General features: G+C 43.3%; 1 protein-coding gene and 1 non-coding gene across 5 annotated transcripts in view; both read left to right on the top strand.

The window, feature by feature from the left end:
* The window catches only part of SLC39A11 (solute carrier family 39 member 11), a 460,542-nt gene that overhangs the window by 295,006 nt on the left and 152,901 nt on the right, over positions 1-12,635 (top strand). The gene's annotated exons all lie outside the window — the stretch shown is intronic.
* On the top strand, positions 290-426 carry LOC115895041. The gene has a single exon (XR_004055246.1).

Here is a 12,635-nt window from a genome sequence, read left to right as displayed (position 1 = left end):
ATTTCCCCTTTTTATAAGGATACTTTTAATATTGGATTAGGGGCCAACCCTACTGCATTATGATCTCATTCTAACTTAGCTAATTGTATCTGCATACCACCCAATTTCCAAATAAGCTCACATTCTGAGTTAGTGTGAGTTGGGACATCCACATATTAATTTGGAGGAGAGACAATTCAATTTATGACACCCTCCATCCAGAGAAGACTAGGCAGAGGATATTTTACCTGCTTTAAAAAAAAAAAAAAAAAAAAAAAAAAAAAAAAAAAAAAAAAACCTTATAATAGGGCAGACATTTATTTTTATCCAGTTTCTTCTCAAGGTGAAGATAACTCTTTGTAAATGTCCTAAAGTCATGTAGAATGTAGTAGCTTTCTGTTCACACTTTACAAATAAAAAGGATGGATCATTCTACTACTGACATTAAAAAAAAACTTGTAATATGATTATAAGCCATATATAATCTAATTAGTTGTTCAGAGGAGTATACTGGTCAGATGACAATCTGTAGTTGACATGAGCCTGGGAGGGACAGGTCATTTCTGGAATGATTGAGTCACTAAATCAAAGGATCTCAACAGACTAGAATTCCTGTTAGCTCAAACAAGATGAAATGAGTAGAAATAGGGACCTAAGTAGGGTCCAGAGATGAGGTCCCCCAAAGAAATGATAAAAGTATATTCAGACGTGGGAAAAAGAATGTGGGTTTTAAATCAATAGGCTTAATCTTTCAGTCATATATCGATTCAAGAAATAGTCACTGTTTACCTCCTACCTCCTCTCCAAGGTGCGAGGTAGCTTGCGAGTCTAAGCCATCCTTGTGAAGCCATTCCTTTCAGAACAAGCTACTTCATCTGCAGGTGCTTGTCCACACCTGGAGGAGTGCACTCTTCAGATATCTCCCAGGTATCCAAGGGGCTACAAGATGGAAGAGACTGCCACACCATGGGGCTTTCAGACAAGAACCTCAGCAGACTGGACTGGAAATTAAACCGTGGGAGCAATGGCTTGACCTTTCAGGTCAAGATGATTGAACCTTTCAGGCTGGACAAAAGAAGACACAGGTGATATAAACTGCTTTATGTCTTGGAAGGACCACTGATATGGTTTGGCTGTGTCACCACCCAAATCTCATCTTGAACTGTAGTTCCCGTAATCCTCACGTGTCATGGGAGGGACTCGGTGGGAGACAGTTGAATCATGGGGGCAGTTACCCTCATTCTGCTGTTCTCATAATAGTGTGTGAGTTCTCATGAGATCTGATAGTTTTATATGGGGCTTTTCCCTCTTTGCTCGGCATATCTCTCTCCTGCCACCATATGAAGAAGGACATGTTTGCTTCACCTTCTGCCATGATTGTAAGTTTCCTGAGGCCTCCCCAGCTGTGTGAAACTGAGTCAATTAAACCTCTTTTTAAAATAAATTAGCCAGTCTTGGATATGTCTTTATTAGCTGCATGAGAATGGAATAATACAGACCACCATGGGGACAAGAGTTTGGGTTTATCCTGTGTTTACTTGCAGGCTGGAAATAGGACTCAGGAGTGGAAGGTACAGGGAAATAGATGCTAACACAGTCTAAGGAATACATTTTTCACAATTACAACTGTGTAAAGATGAAATACTTGGTTGGTCTTGGGAGTTAGTAATGTTGTTATAGCCATCATCTGTTGAGCGCTTCCCATGGGTGTACCTGCTATGGTTTGGATGTGGGTTGTTTGGCCCTGCCAAATCTCATTGAAGTTTGATTCCCAAATTTCACTGTTGGAGCTAGGGCCTGGTGGGTCATGAGGGTGGATCCCTCATGAATGCCTTGGTGCCATTCTCCTGGGAGCAAGTTCTCACTCTTAGTTCCAGCAAGAATTGGTTGTTGAAAAGACCTTATACCACCACCACCTCCTCTTCTTCCTCCTCCTCCTCCTCCTTCTCCTCCTTTCCCCTTCCTTCTTCCCTCCCTCCCTCCCTCCCTCCCTCCCTCCCTCCCTCCCTCCCTTCCTTCCTTCCTTCCTTCCTTCCTTCCTTCCTTCCTTCCTTCCTTCCTACCTTCCTTCCTCCCTCTCTCATGCTTCCTCTCTTGCCATTGACCTCTGCACATGCCAGTTCCCCTTTGCCTTCCACCATGAGTGGAAGCTTCCCGAGGCCCTCATCAGAAGCACATGTTGACACTATGCTTCTTGTACAGGCTTCAGAACCATTGGCCAAATAAATATATTTTCTTTATAAGTTACTTAGCCTTGGGTATTCCTTTATATCAACACAAATGGACTCAGACACAACCTGTTCTTATTTAACACTTTCTAGGGAAAGAGTCCCTAGGATTTGCCATAGCCAACCATTACTACATCTAATATCAAGCACTCTGGAAGTCAGAAAATAATTACGATCAAGCTGGCTACTTTCTTTCCCAGATCACAGAGTCTGGAAGAAACTATTTGCATATGTATTAGTGGATTAGAAGTAAATTTTCCTTCTGGAAAAAGAACTCTGTTCTTTATCTGTCTCCCATTAAAGTTGGGTCTGGGTTGTGGTGTATGAAATCCAATCTCCAATACCAGGAAATGATTATTTATTTGAATGCTTCCTTAAAACCCATTAGGTGCTCTGCAGTGTTAGTTTGGGATGATAGATTTCATAGCTGGGCTGTGGACACCTGGGAGAGTTTGGGTTTATTATGTTTCACATGAGCCTTTCTCTGTGCATGGCCAGCTCTGAGTGAGGGGATTAGGAGCCTCCAGCCATGGTTAACAGACACCTCTGCAAATCTGGATCACCTTCTCCGTTAGCCTGGAACGTGTTCTGCGACCCCTGTTGCTTTCCTTAATATGTTGGCTTTGTGCTTGGAGATAACTTGCAAATGTTCGTCAAGCAGTTGTGCCACAGCTTTCCAAATGTTTTGCTTCTAATTAAGAAAGGGAATTGGATGTACTCTTGCCTGGCTAATTTTTTTTTTCCCTGGCAGGGGAATGGGAGTGGGAAGAAAGAGCAAAAGAAACCGCAAAGAAATTAGAAAAACAACAACAGCAAAACTCTCTGATTCACCAATGATCAAAGCTGTGTCTGGAAGTTGATTGCTGTGACAGCATCCTGTTCTCCCCAACATGTAGGGATTCCTGAGTCCAAGTCCTGTCTGAAGAATATAGTCATGGAGCTGAAAGGACACTCTACAACTGGGCAACTACCTTCAGGAACTTTCCTCAGCCTACAGAAATAAGGATAGATGATTTAGAATGAAGCACATAGGACTTTGAAGACCAAGTTCAACTCTCCATAATGGATTCTGGCTTCTGAGTTAGGATAAGGGATTGGCTGCATGTACAGAACATCTGAAACAATGGTATCTTTTCTCATTTAAAGGAAAGCTAGAGACAGGCATTCCAGCACAGGTACAACAACAACAAAACACTTTTAGGGACATCAGTCTTTTTTTGAGACACAGTTTTACTCTGTTGCTCAGGCTGGAGGGCAGTGGCCCAATCTCGGCTCACTGCAACCTCCACCTCCCAGTTTCGAGCGATTCTCCTGCCTCAGCCTCCCAAGTAGCTGGGACTACAGGTGCCCGCCACCACATCTGGCTAATTTTTGTATTTTCAGTAGAGGCAGGGTTTCGCCACATTGTCCAGACTGATCTCCAACTCCTGACCTCAAGTGATCTGCCTGCCTTGGCCTCCCAAAGTGCTGGGATTATAGGTGTGAGCCACCACACCTGGCCAAGTCAAGTCTTTTTTTTTTTTTTTTTTTTTTTTTTGAGACAGAGTTTTGCTCTTGTTGCCCAGGCTGGAGTACAGTGGCGCGAACTTGGCTCACTGCAACCTCCACCTCCTGGGTTCAAGTGATTCTCCTGTCTCAACCTCCCGAGTAGCTGGGATTACAGGCGCCTGCCACCATGACCGGCTAACTTTTGTATTTTTAGTAGAGATGGATTTTCACCATGTTGGCCAGGCTGGTTCGAACTCCTGACCTCAGGTGATCAACCCACCTCAGCCTCCCAAAGTGCTGGGATTACGGGCGTGAGCCACTGAGCCTAGCCAGACATAAGTCTTTTTCAGTTTTCCAGATCACTTTGATCTTTAAGATTACCTTATAGTTCAAGATTGCCCTTGGAGCTGCAGCCATCAATTCTTCCTTCAGAGAGTAATACCAAGGAGGATAACTTCAAACCATTGCTTTATCTTCTAGAAATTTCTAGTGCAGTGCTGTTTTATTAAGGAAAGGGACAGAATGGATATGGGAAATTGACAGCAGCTTCTGCCCCACACGGTGGGTGGTCGATTACAGTGTCTCAGAACCAGTGATGCCCAAACAACCTCTTGGGAGGGGACCCCTGTTCAAGACTACTTCCTAAGTGGAGTATGGTGGGCTTGACTCCTGGCTGGGCCACCCACTAGTGTTTTTAGGCAAGTTACATTTTCTCTGCACCTCCATTTCCTCTGTGTAAACTGTAACTCATTCTCCCTGCCGCACGACATTCCTATGGTTCATCATCTACATCTCAAAAGCAGCAGGACACCCACTTCATTGTTCATGTGCTTTTGCCATTGCCCCTTCATGTGTTTTTGCGCCCCATTGCCCTACCTGGGTGGCACTTTTCTCATGCATTCTTTTTTATTTATTTATTTATTTTGAGACAGGGTCTTGCTCTGTCACCCAGGCTGGAGTGCAGTGGCGCGTTCTCGGCTCACTGCAATCTCTTCCTCCCAGGTTCAAGCAATTCTCCTGCCTCAGCCTCCCGAGTAGCTGGGATTACAGGCGTGTGCCACCACGCCCAGCTAATTTTGTATTTTTAGTAGAGATGAGGTTTCTCATATTGGACAAGCTGGTCTCAAACCCCTGACCTCGTGATCTACCCACCTTGGCCTCCCAAAGTGCTGGGATTACAGGCATGAGCCACTGCGCCCGGCCTGTCATGCTTTCTTTCTGGAGCTTTCCAAGTCTGCAGGGTGAAATCATTACAGCTTGATTTTCTCACATCAGTGTCTTCCTAACCTGTTCTGTTGGCTCTCCCTTCCCTGCCCCTAGGTGATTCCATGGACAGATAGCTACATTTTCCTGTAAGTTTTAGGTATTGATGAGCAGATTCACTGTCATATGCAATCCCAATGGACCAGTCTCAATAGAACTTCAGCATCTCCTTGAGTAGAGCATTCTTTCCTTCCGCCAGTAGCTCCTGGGCTGCTTTAGCTTTGGCAGCCTGCAGTGGGCAAGATGTGGGTGGTTGCCCCTCCCTTGTTTTTTTACCCCCTACACTGCTTGCCTTGCCAATTCCTTGGGATTGAAGGAAGAAAGAAGTGAAGGAATATGTTTGGGTGGTGAGTGACAAATGGCCTTGCCTAAAGGTTACAGTGTTGGTGTCCTTGAAGTAGCAGATTCTCAAGTGTGGACCATTGTTCTCCTGGGGTCCTACTTGTGAGGGCTCTTGAGAGCCTCTTCATGGAAATATACACAGGGATGGGCAGGGTGCACTGTGGATGACCTCTTGGGATCCCCCAGCCCCAGCTGATCCTCTCTGCACAGATTCTATTAGAATCAGTTTATCATTGCAGACTGATCTCTCAGGGGTGAACCTTTATAGCTTGTTTGTATCTAGTCACCTTCCAAAATGTCACCTTGGCTCTTTGCCTATGGAAATGCAGGCTGCTTCCAGGGCAGCCCCCTCTCTGATGGCCACTGGAGTTCTCTCAGGCACCTTCTCACCTCGGGACTATTCCGCGATGTGTTCAGAGACCAGTTCTCCAGAGGAACATGCCAAACTCTGCAAGCATGTCTCTTGCAGTGGCCCTCATTTGGCCTGAGTATAGAGAAACTCCTCCATCCTCAGGGTGAGCTCTGACAACTCTCCAGGGCCATTCTTGTCTCTGGACGTCGTCCTTCTTGTCTCTCTGCCTTCCATGGGACCATCGAGGGCAGGGGGCACCATTTGGGAGGAACTACTCCTTATCCAGTTCTGCAAGAGGGTCAAGTACTCTCAGTAGAGCCACACTGTCCTGTAGAACTTTCTGCAGTGATGGAAATACTCAATATCTGCTTGGTCCAGTATGGTAGCCATGAATCCCTGGGGCTTTTGAGCACTTGAAAGGTGGCTGCTATGACGAGGAACTAGTGTGTAATCTTGTTTAACTAATTTAAGTGTAAAAAGCCACATGTGGCTACTGTATTAGACATGCCATGTTGTTCTAGAATGTAGAACGAGAGGGCAATGTCAGCAATTTTTCTCAGCAACAGTTCTGAGACCAGATAAGCCCCATTATGTATCTTGCTCAACTCTCTCAAGAAAGCTGTTCTCATGGCCTCCTAACCCATCCATAAGTAGCACTGTCAGTGTCACGTTTTAAATGTTGCTTCACAAAAGCACTCTTATGGAGGTAGACTTTAGCCCTCAATAGTGGGATATGTAGGTCCTTGTTTGCAGCTTCCCTCTGCCCCATCCTGCCTTAACTAAAGGCATTTTACTCTTTTGAGGGTAATATTTGAAGTCTTAGCTCCTGGCATACGTTTTGACCACCTGCTAAAAAGCTCATTGCTTTCCTGGCAGAAGTGCCCCTGGCAGTGCTATGATGGGCTTTTGGCTGAGAGGCAGAGTGATCAACTTCTGCTTTTCTCTCCGGAGAACACTTGGTAGATTGGATGCTGCCAAGAGTTCCACAGCATTCTGATGACATCCGTGATTATAGAGGAGGATAGAACTAGTTCCAGGGTCTGAGCCATGAATGCATTTGCCCTTAGTTCAGGCTCAGCTTGATAAAGAACCATGCTGTTTTACCAAGTTAATCAAGTACAGTCTAAGATAGCAGGACATTAATATTATGCTTTAGAATGTGCAGTAGCTCTGCTTATTCTAATTAGAGAAAATGGATGTCTTAATTAGACAAAAATATCAAAATGTTTAGAGCACTTTAAACAAATTCGGTTTTATTATTTAAAAATACAAATTAAAGTCTGACAATGGGGACCAGAAAAAAAATTCTCCATCCATTAGGGTTTGTTGGTTGTGAGCAATAGATGTCATCTCTGGCCAGCTAAAGCATATGAAGAAGTTTTTCAAAAGTATAAGGAGTAACTCAAAGAATCTAAGGAAAAGCTAGTCTTTGGAAGACCAACAGCAAGGCATCCCAAAACCTGCAATAATAGATGGGAGCTGGCTGGGCGCGGTGGCTCAAGTCTATAATCCCAGCACTTTGGGAGGCCGAGGCGGGCGGATCACGAGGTCAGGAGATCGAGACCATCCTGGCTAACACAGTGAAGTCCATCTCTACTAAAAATACAATAAAAAAAAAGAGAGAGAGAAAATTAGACAGGCGTGGTGGTGGGCACCTATAGTCCCAGCTACTCGGGAGGCTGAGGCAGGAGAATGGTGTGAACCCAGGAGGCGGAGCTTGCAGTGAGCTGAGATCGTGGCACTGCACTCCAGCCTGGGTGACAGAGCAAGACTCCGTCTCAAAAAAATTAAATAAAATTTAAAAAATTAATAATAATAGATGGGAGCTATGGGCAGTCTTTTCAAAGAGCTGATGTCAGAATGACTCAGAAACAACCATTTTCTGCCCCTGTGTCATTCAGCTCAGCTTTCAATTTTGGAAGAGAAAATCGGATTGGGAGAATCCAGGTCAGGTTGTAGAGGCCAACAGTAGGGGGTGGGGAGGAGCTTGTTCAAAGTCCTTTTGGGCTGCATAGGATGGAGGTAGGGAATTTCTCAAAGAAAAGCGGGATGCTGTCACCAAAAGAAGCAGTAAGGATGCTGAGTGTATGAAAACTAAGTCCCCCCAAGCACAATGCCTTCTTAAATAACATTGAGATATTTACACACAAGAGGGACTTACAAGAACAAAGTTACTATTTGTTTGTCATTGTAGTTTTCATCCATGTATCATAGAATGTTAAAATTCACCGTAAAAAGATGACTTTGGAAATTATTCAGTTTACCGTAATATGTGCACTTTTCAAATCAAGAAGCTGGATGTCTTGTCCAAGGCTGGGTAATAGCAGAGGTGGGACCAGAAGCAGATGTTTTGACTGTGATATAAGGCCACGTTGCTATTCCATTCTGCCTCGCTCATCAAGAATTACTTTTAAGTTGCTTAAAGGCACATTATCTTCTTGTGTGGCTAACCATTTCTTTTGCAATCTGAATGATGCAATTAAATTGCTTAGATATCTTTGTTATACATTGTGTCCAACCCTAGACTCTAGATTCTAAATCATTCAAATGTACCTTAATTTTTATTGTTGCTCTGATTTCACATAGAAACCAAAATGTCTAGGATACATTTGTGATGATTCTTAAACCTGACCCTGGGAGAAAATCTACTAAAGGACAAAGTTTGCCAGCCCATCGGGTTGACTGCCCGGATGCTTGTCTTCCGGAACTCCAAAAGGATCTCTGGTTACACTAACATGACACTGGGGAGCAGCTTTCTCTCCAAACATAATAGTATTTTATTTTTTCTTATTTTTCTGGTCAAAGGAAATATAATATCATTTATACGAAGGCCAAGTTTCTTTGGGGAAGACAAAAAGACAGTTTATTTAGTGGTTCACTAAGTTGGTTGGTAGAAATAACTCTCTCCAAAGCCTTGTATTGTTACACAGCTTTGCTGATAGAATTTTTATTGTGGATGCAATTTCATTACTTTATAAATATAAGGTTTTGCTTTAGATTCACTCTTTTTATGGCAAAGTTACATTCTCATCTAATAGCATCTGTTCATTGCAGTGAGCTAGTTGAGTATAAAAGACAGGTGATGTGGTCCTCTTACCATCTGGTCAGTAGTGGGAGGATTAAGAGCAAAGAAATCATGTGTCTGGTTGAAAGGGAAGAAAGAGAATATTTTTGTTAAATAAAAAACAAAACCAACAAACGTTTCCCAAGTGGACAAAGAATTTTAGAATTTGGATGAACCTGAAAGATAATACAGTTCACCTCTTTGTTGTAAGAGGAAATTGAAGCTCACAGAAAGTGTGACTCCTCAAAGATCACACCACTGACAGCAGAACCGGGAGAGAAAGGAGGACTAAGCTATGCATTTTAGGTATAGTGTCTCAGTTACTGCATCTCTGACAGGCAAAGATGCCCAGCCTCTCCCTTCTGAGATCCAGGTGGATTTCTGATTAGGTAGTATTTTTACCCCAGAAAAATATTTTTCCACAAAACTTTAAAATTATAATCAGTGATTTCCATGGCCTGAATGTTTGTACCCCCAAAATACCCAGTTTCCAATGTGATGGTTGGGAGGTGGGACTGTCAGGAGGTAATTAGGTCATAATGGTGGGGCCCTAGAGACTGGATTAGTGCCCTTAAAAGAGAGGCCCCATAGAGTTGCCTGACCCTTTCTACCATGTGAGGGTACAGCAAGAAGTCGGCTGTCTGCCACTCAGAAAATGGACCCTCCCAGACAGTGAATCTGCTGGTGCCATGATTTGGACTTCCCGGCCTCAAGAACTGTGAGAAACAAACAACTGTTTATAAGCTGCTCAGGTATTTTGTTATAGCTGTCTAAACAATGTTTTGTGGGTTTTTTTTTTTTTTGCTTTTATTCAAATCAAGTTTTAACATATATACAATTAAAAAAATCTTAAATATATAACTTAAAGAATTTTTACTGGCCAGGCATGGTGGCTCACACCTGTAATCCCAGCACTTTGGGAGGCCAAGGCAGGCAGATCACCTGAGGTCAAGACCTGGCTGGTTTCAAACCAAGCCATGGCCAACATGGTGAAACTCTGTCTCTACTAAAAACACAAAAATTAGCTGGATGTAGTGGTGTGCACCTGTAATCCCAGCTACTCAGGAGGCTGAGGCAGGAGAATCACTTGAAACTGGGAGGTGGAGATTGTAGTGAGCCAAGATCATGCCACTGCACTCCAGCCTGGGCAACAGAGTGAGACTCCATCTTTAAAAAAAAAAAAAATTTACATATGTATATACCCATATAACCACTGTTGAGATCATGATACAAAACACGCTAGCAACTCAGAAGCCTTCCTGATAGCTCTTCCTAAGCAGTAATTTCCTCTAAGAGATAATTAGTATTCTAATTCTTTTTACCATAGATAGGTTCTGCCTGCTCTGGAATATCATTTAAATGGAATCATACTGCACATTCTGTTCTGTAGCCAGCTTCTTTTGCATAATGTGACATCTCTGACATTCATCTGTGTGCATTGCAATAGTTGATTACATGTTTTTTACTATGTAGTATTCTGTTGTATTTATGTGCTACTATTTGTCCTTTCTTCTGTGAATGGATGCTTGGGTGTTTCCAGTTTGGACTATTAGAAGGAAAACCACAATGAGTGTTTTGTATTTGTGTTTTGATGGACACACACTCATTTTTCTTATATGTGTACCTAGGGGTAGAATTGCTGGGTCATAGGATAGGCATGTATTTAGCTTTAATAGGTTAACCAGTACTATTTGAGAATTGGAGAAAGGTATTTTCTTAAGGTATTCAAGTATTATTATTACTAATGTTTTCTTCATTTTCTTTGTTTGTTTGTTTGCTTTTGAGACAGAGTCTCACTCTTTCACCCAGGCTGTAGTGCAGTGGCACAATCTTGGCTCATTGCAACCTCTGCCCCCTGGGTTCAAGCGATTCTCCTGCCCCAGCCTCCCAAGTAGCTGGGATTACAGGTGCCCGCCACCAGGCCTGGGTAATTTTCAAATCTTTAGTAGAGATAGGGTTTCCATGTCGGCCAGGCTGGTCTCGAACTCCTGACCTCGAGTGATCTGCCCACCTCAGCCTCCCAAAGTGTTGGGATTACAGGTGTGAGCCACCACGCCTGACCTCTTCATTTTCAATTAAGCAAACAAACAAACAAAACCTGAGGCTTAGGATAGTTAAGCAGACTTTGTTTAAATTAAAGTGGTAGATTTTAACACATGCATTTCTGCTGCTTCCTAAAATACCACCAAAATGAAAGTGATACCATACCATCACTCCAAGATGTGATGAGTGATGAGAGGTCCTTAGATATTTGGACCGTGGATGTAGAAATGGGCAAAGAGTAGAGAAAGATAGAGTCTAAGCGATTGCAAAAGGGAAGCCATTAAGAAGCAAGCTGAAATGTCCTGCATAAATCCTAGGAAGTGTCTAGATCCTGAGGCTCCAAACTGGGAGTAGAGATGGGATCACAAACAGGATGGTTGGTTGTGATCTGTATCAGGAGTCCTTAGAGCTCATCCCACACCAAACAACAGAGCAATTGCCGCTCCTGTACCGTGGCAGGAGAAAAGTTTGTTATCCAGATGAATGAACCAAGAGAGGTACCTGGAGAAAGTGAATCCCAGGAGAAGGTGGGCCTGAGTGGGCAGAAAGAAAGAAGATGATCTAAGCTGAAATTGGAAATAGTGAAACCAAGAGTATATCCTCCAGGGAAGAGAGGAAAAGATTGCTGGACTTTACTGTAGGGTCTTAGAGAAATAATCTCCGAACTGTAATCACCCAACAGGTTCTTCTTACCCACTGCACAGATAAACCCAGTCCACTGAGATGATGTTGTTTCTGTAGAGAAAGAGTTTAATTAACACAAGACCAGCCAAGTGGAAAGAGAGGACAGTTTATTACTCAAATCAGCCTCCCTGAGAACTCAAAGGCTAGGGTTTTTATGGATAATTTGGTGGGCAGGGGGCTTGGGAATGCATGGTGCTGATTGGTTGGGGATGAAATCATAGAGGTGCGGAAAAGAGTCCTCATGTGCTGCATCTGACTCTGGGTGGGAGCCACAGATGGGATGACTTATGAATCACAGGTCCAGGGGGGTCCGTCAGTTGCCAGAATGCAAAAAGTCTGAAAAACATCTCAAAAGACCAATCTTAGGTTCTACAATAGTGATGTATAGTGTTATCTATAGGAGCAATTGCAGAAATCACAAATCTTGTGACCTCTGGCCACATGACTCCTAAGCAGTAAGGGATTATAAGAAAAACAAGCTAGTGGACATTCGCTGGCTGTCATTTAGCTATACCTACATTTTAGCAGAATTCAGGCCCCTCCCATAATCCTAATCTTGTGGCCTCCCCTTAGTCTTACGGAGCCAGTTTCAGGCCCTGAACAGGAAGGGGATCCGTTTTAGGGAGGGACTGTTATCATCCTTGCTTTAAAGTTAAACTATAAACTAAATTCCTTGCCTACACCCAAGAATGAGTGAGGGCAGCCCACCTGCAGGGCTAGAAGCCAAGATGGAGTCCACCACGTCAAGCTTCTCTTACTGTCATATTCTTTGCAAAGGCATTTTCAAAACATTGATATTTGGAGGTCTACCTACCAAAAAGATGACTTGAGGCCCAATCCCCCTAGATGGGTAGCTCACCACCCAACAGGCCCCTTCTATGCATATGAACTTCTGGTCCATTTCTTAATGCTTTGCAATTAAATATGACCAGTGAATAGGAGAAACTCCTGTTTTCCTTCCACTCACACACAGAACTTATGGCCAGCAAAGATGTGAGTATTTTTTTTTCCTACAACAACCAATTCTTCAGTTTCATGAGAGCAGCAATTTGGTGCCCTACAATTTAACGCAATTCTGACAGTATCCACCTGGAAATCATGTCAGATCCCACAGGTTAAGGGCTCAGATTCCCTACTTCAGATGCTAAACACCAGTCTAGGTTGTCAACTAGGCTTCTGACCATCTGGCTGT

Source organism: Rhinopithecus roxellana, chromosome 19, assembly GCF_007565055.1.
Source record: "Rhinopithecus roxellana isolate Shanxi Qingling chromosome 19, ASM756505v1, whole genome shotgun sequence".
In the NCBI taxonomy this organism is placed as follows: Eukaryota; Metazoa; Chordata; class Mammalia; order Primates; family Cercopithecidae; genus Rhinopithecus; species Rhinopithecus roxellana.
This window is presented reverse-complemented; position numbering and strand designations above follow the sequence as displayed.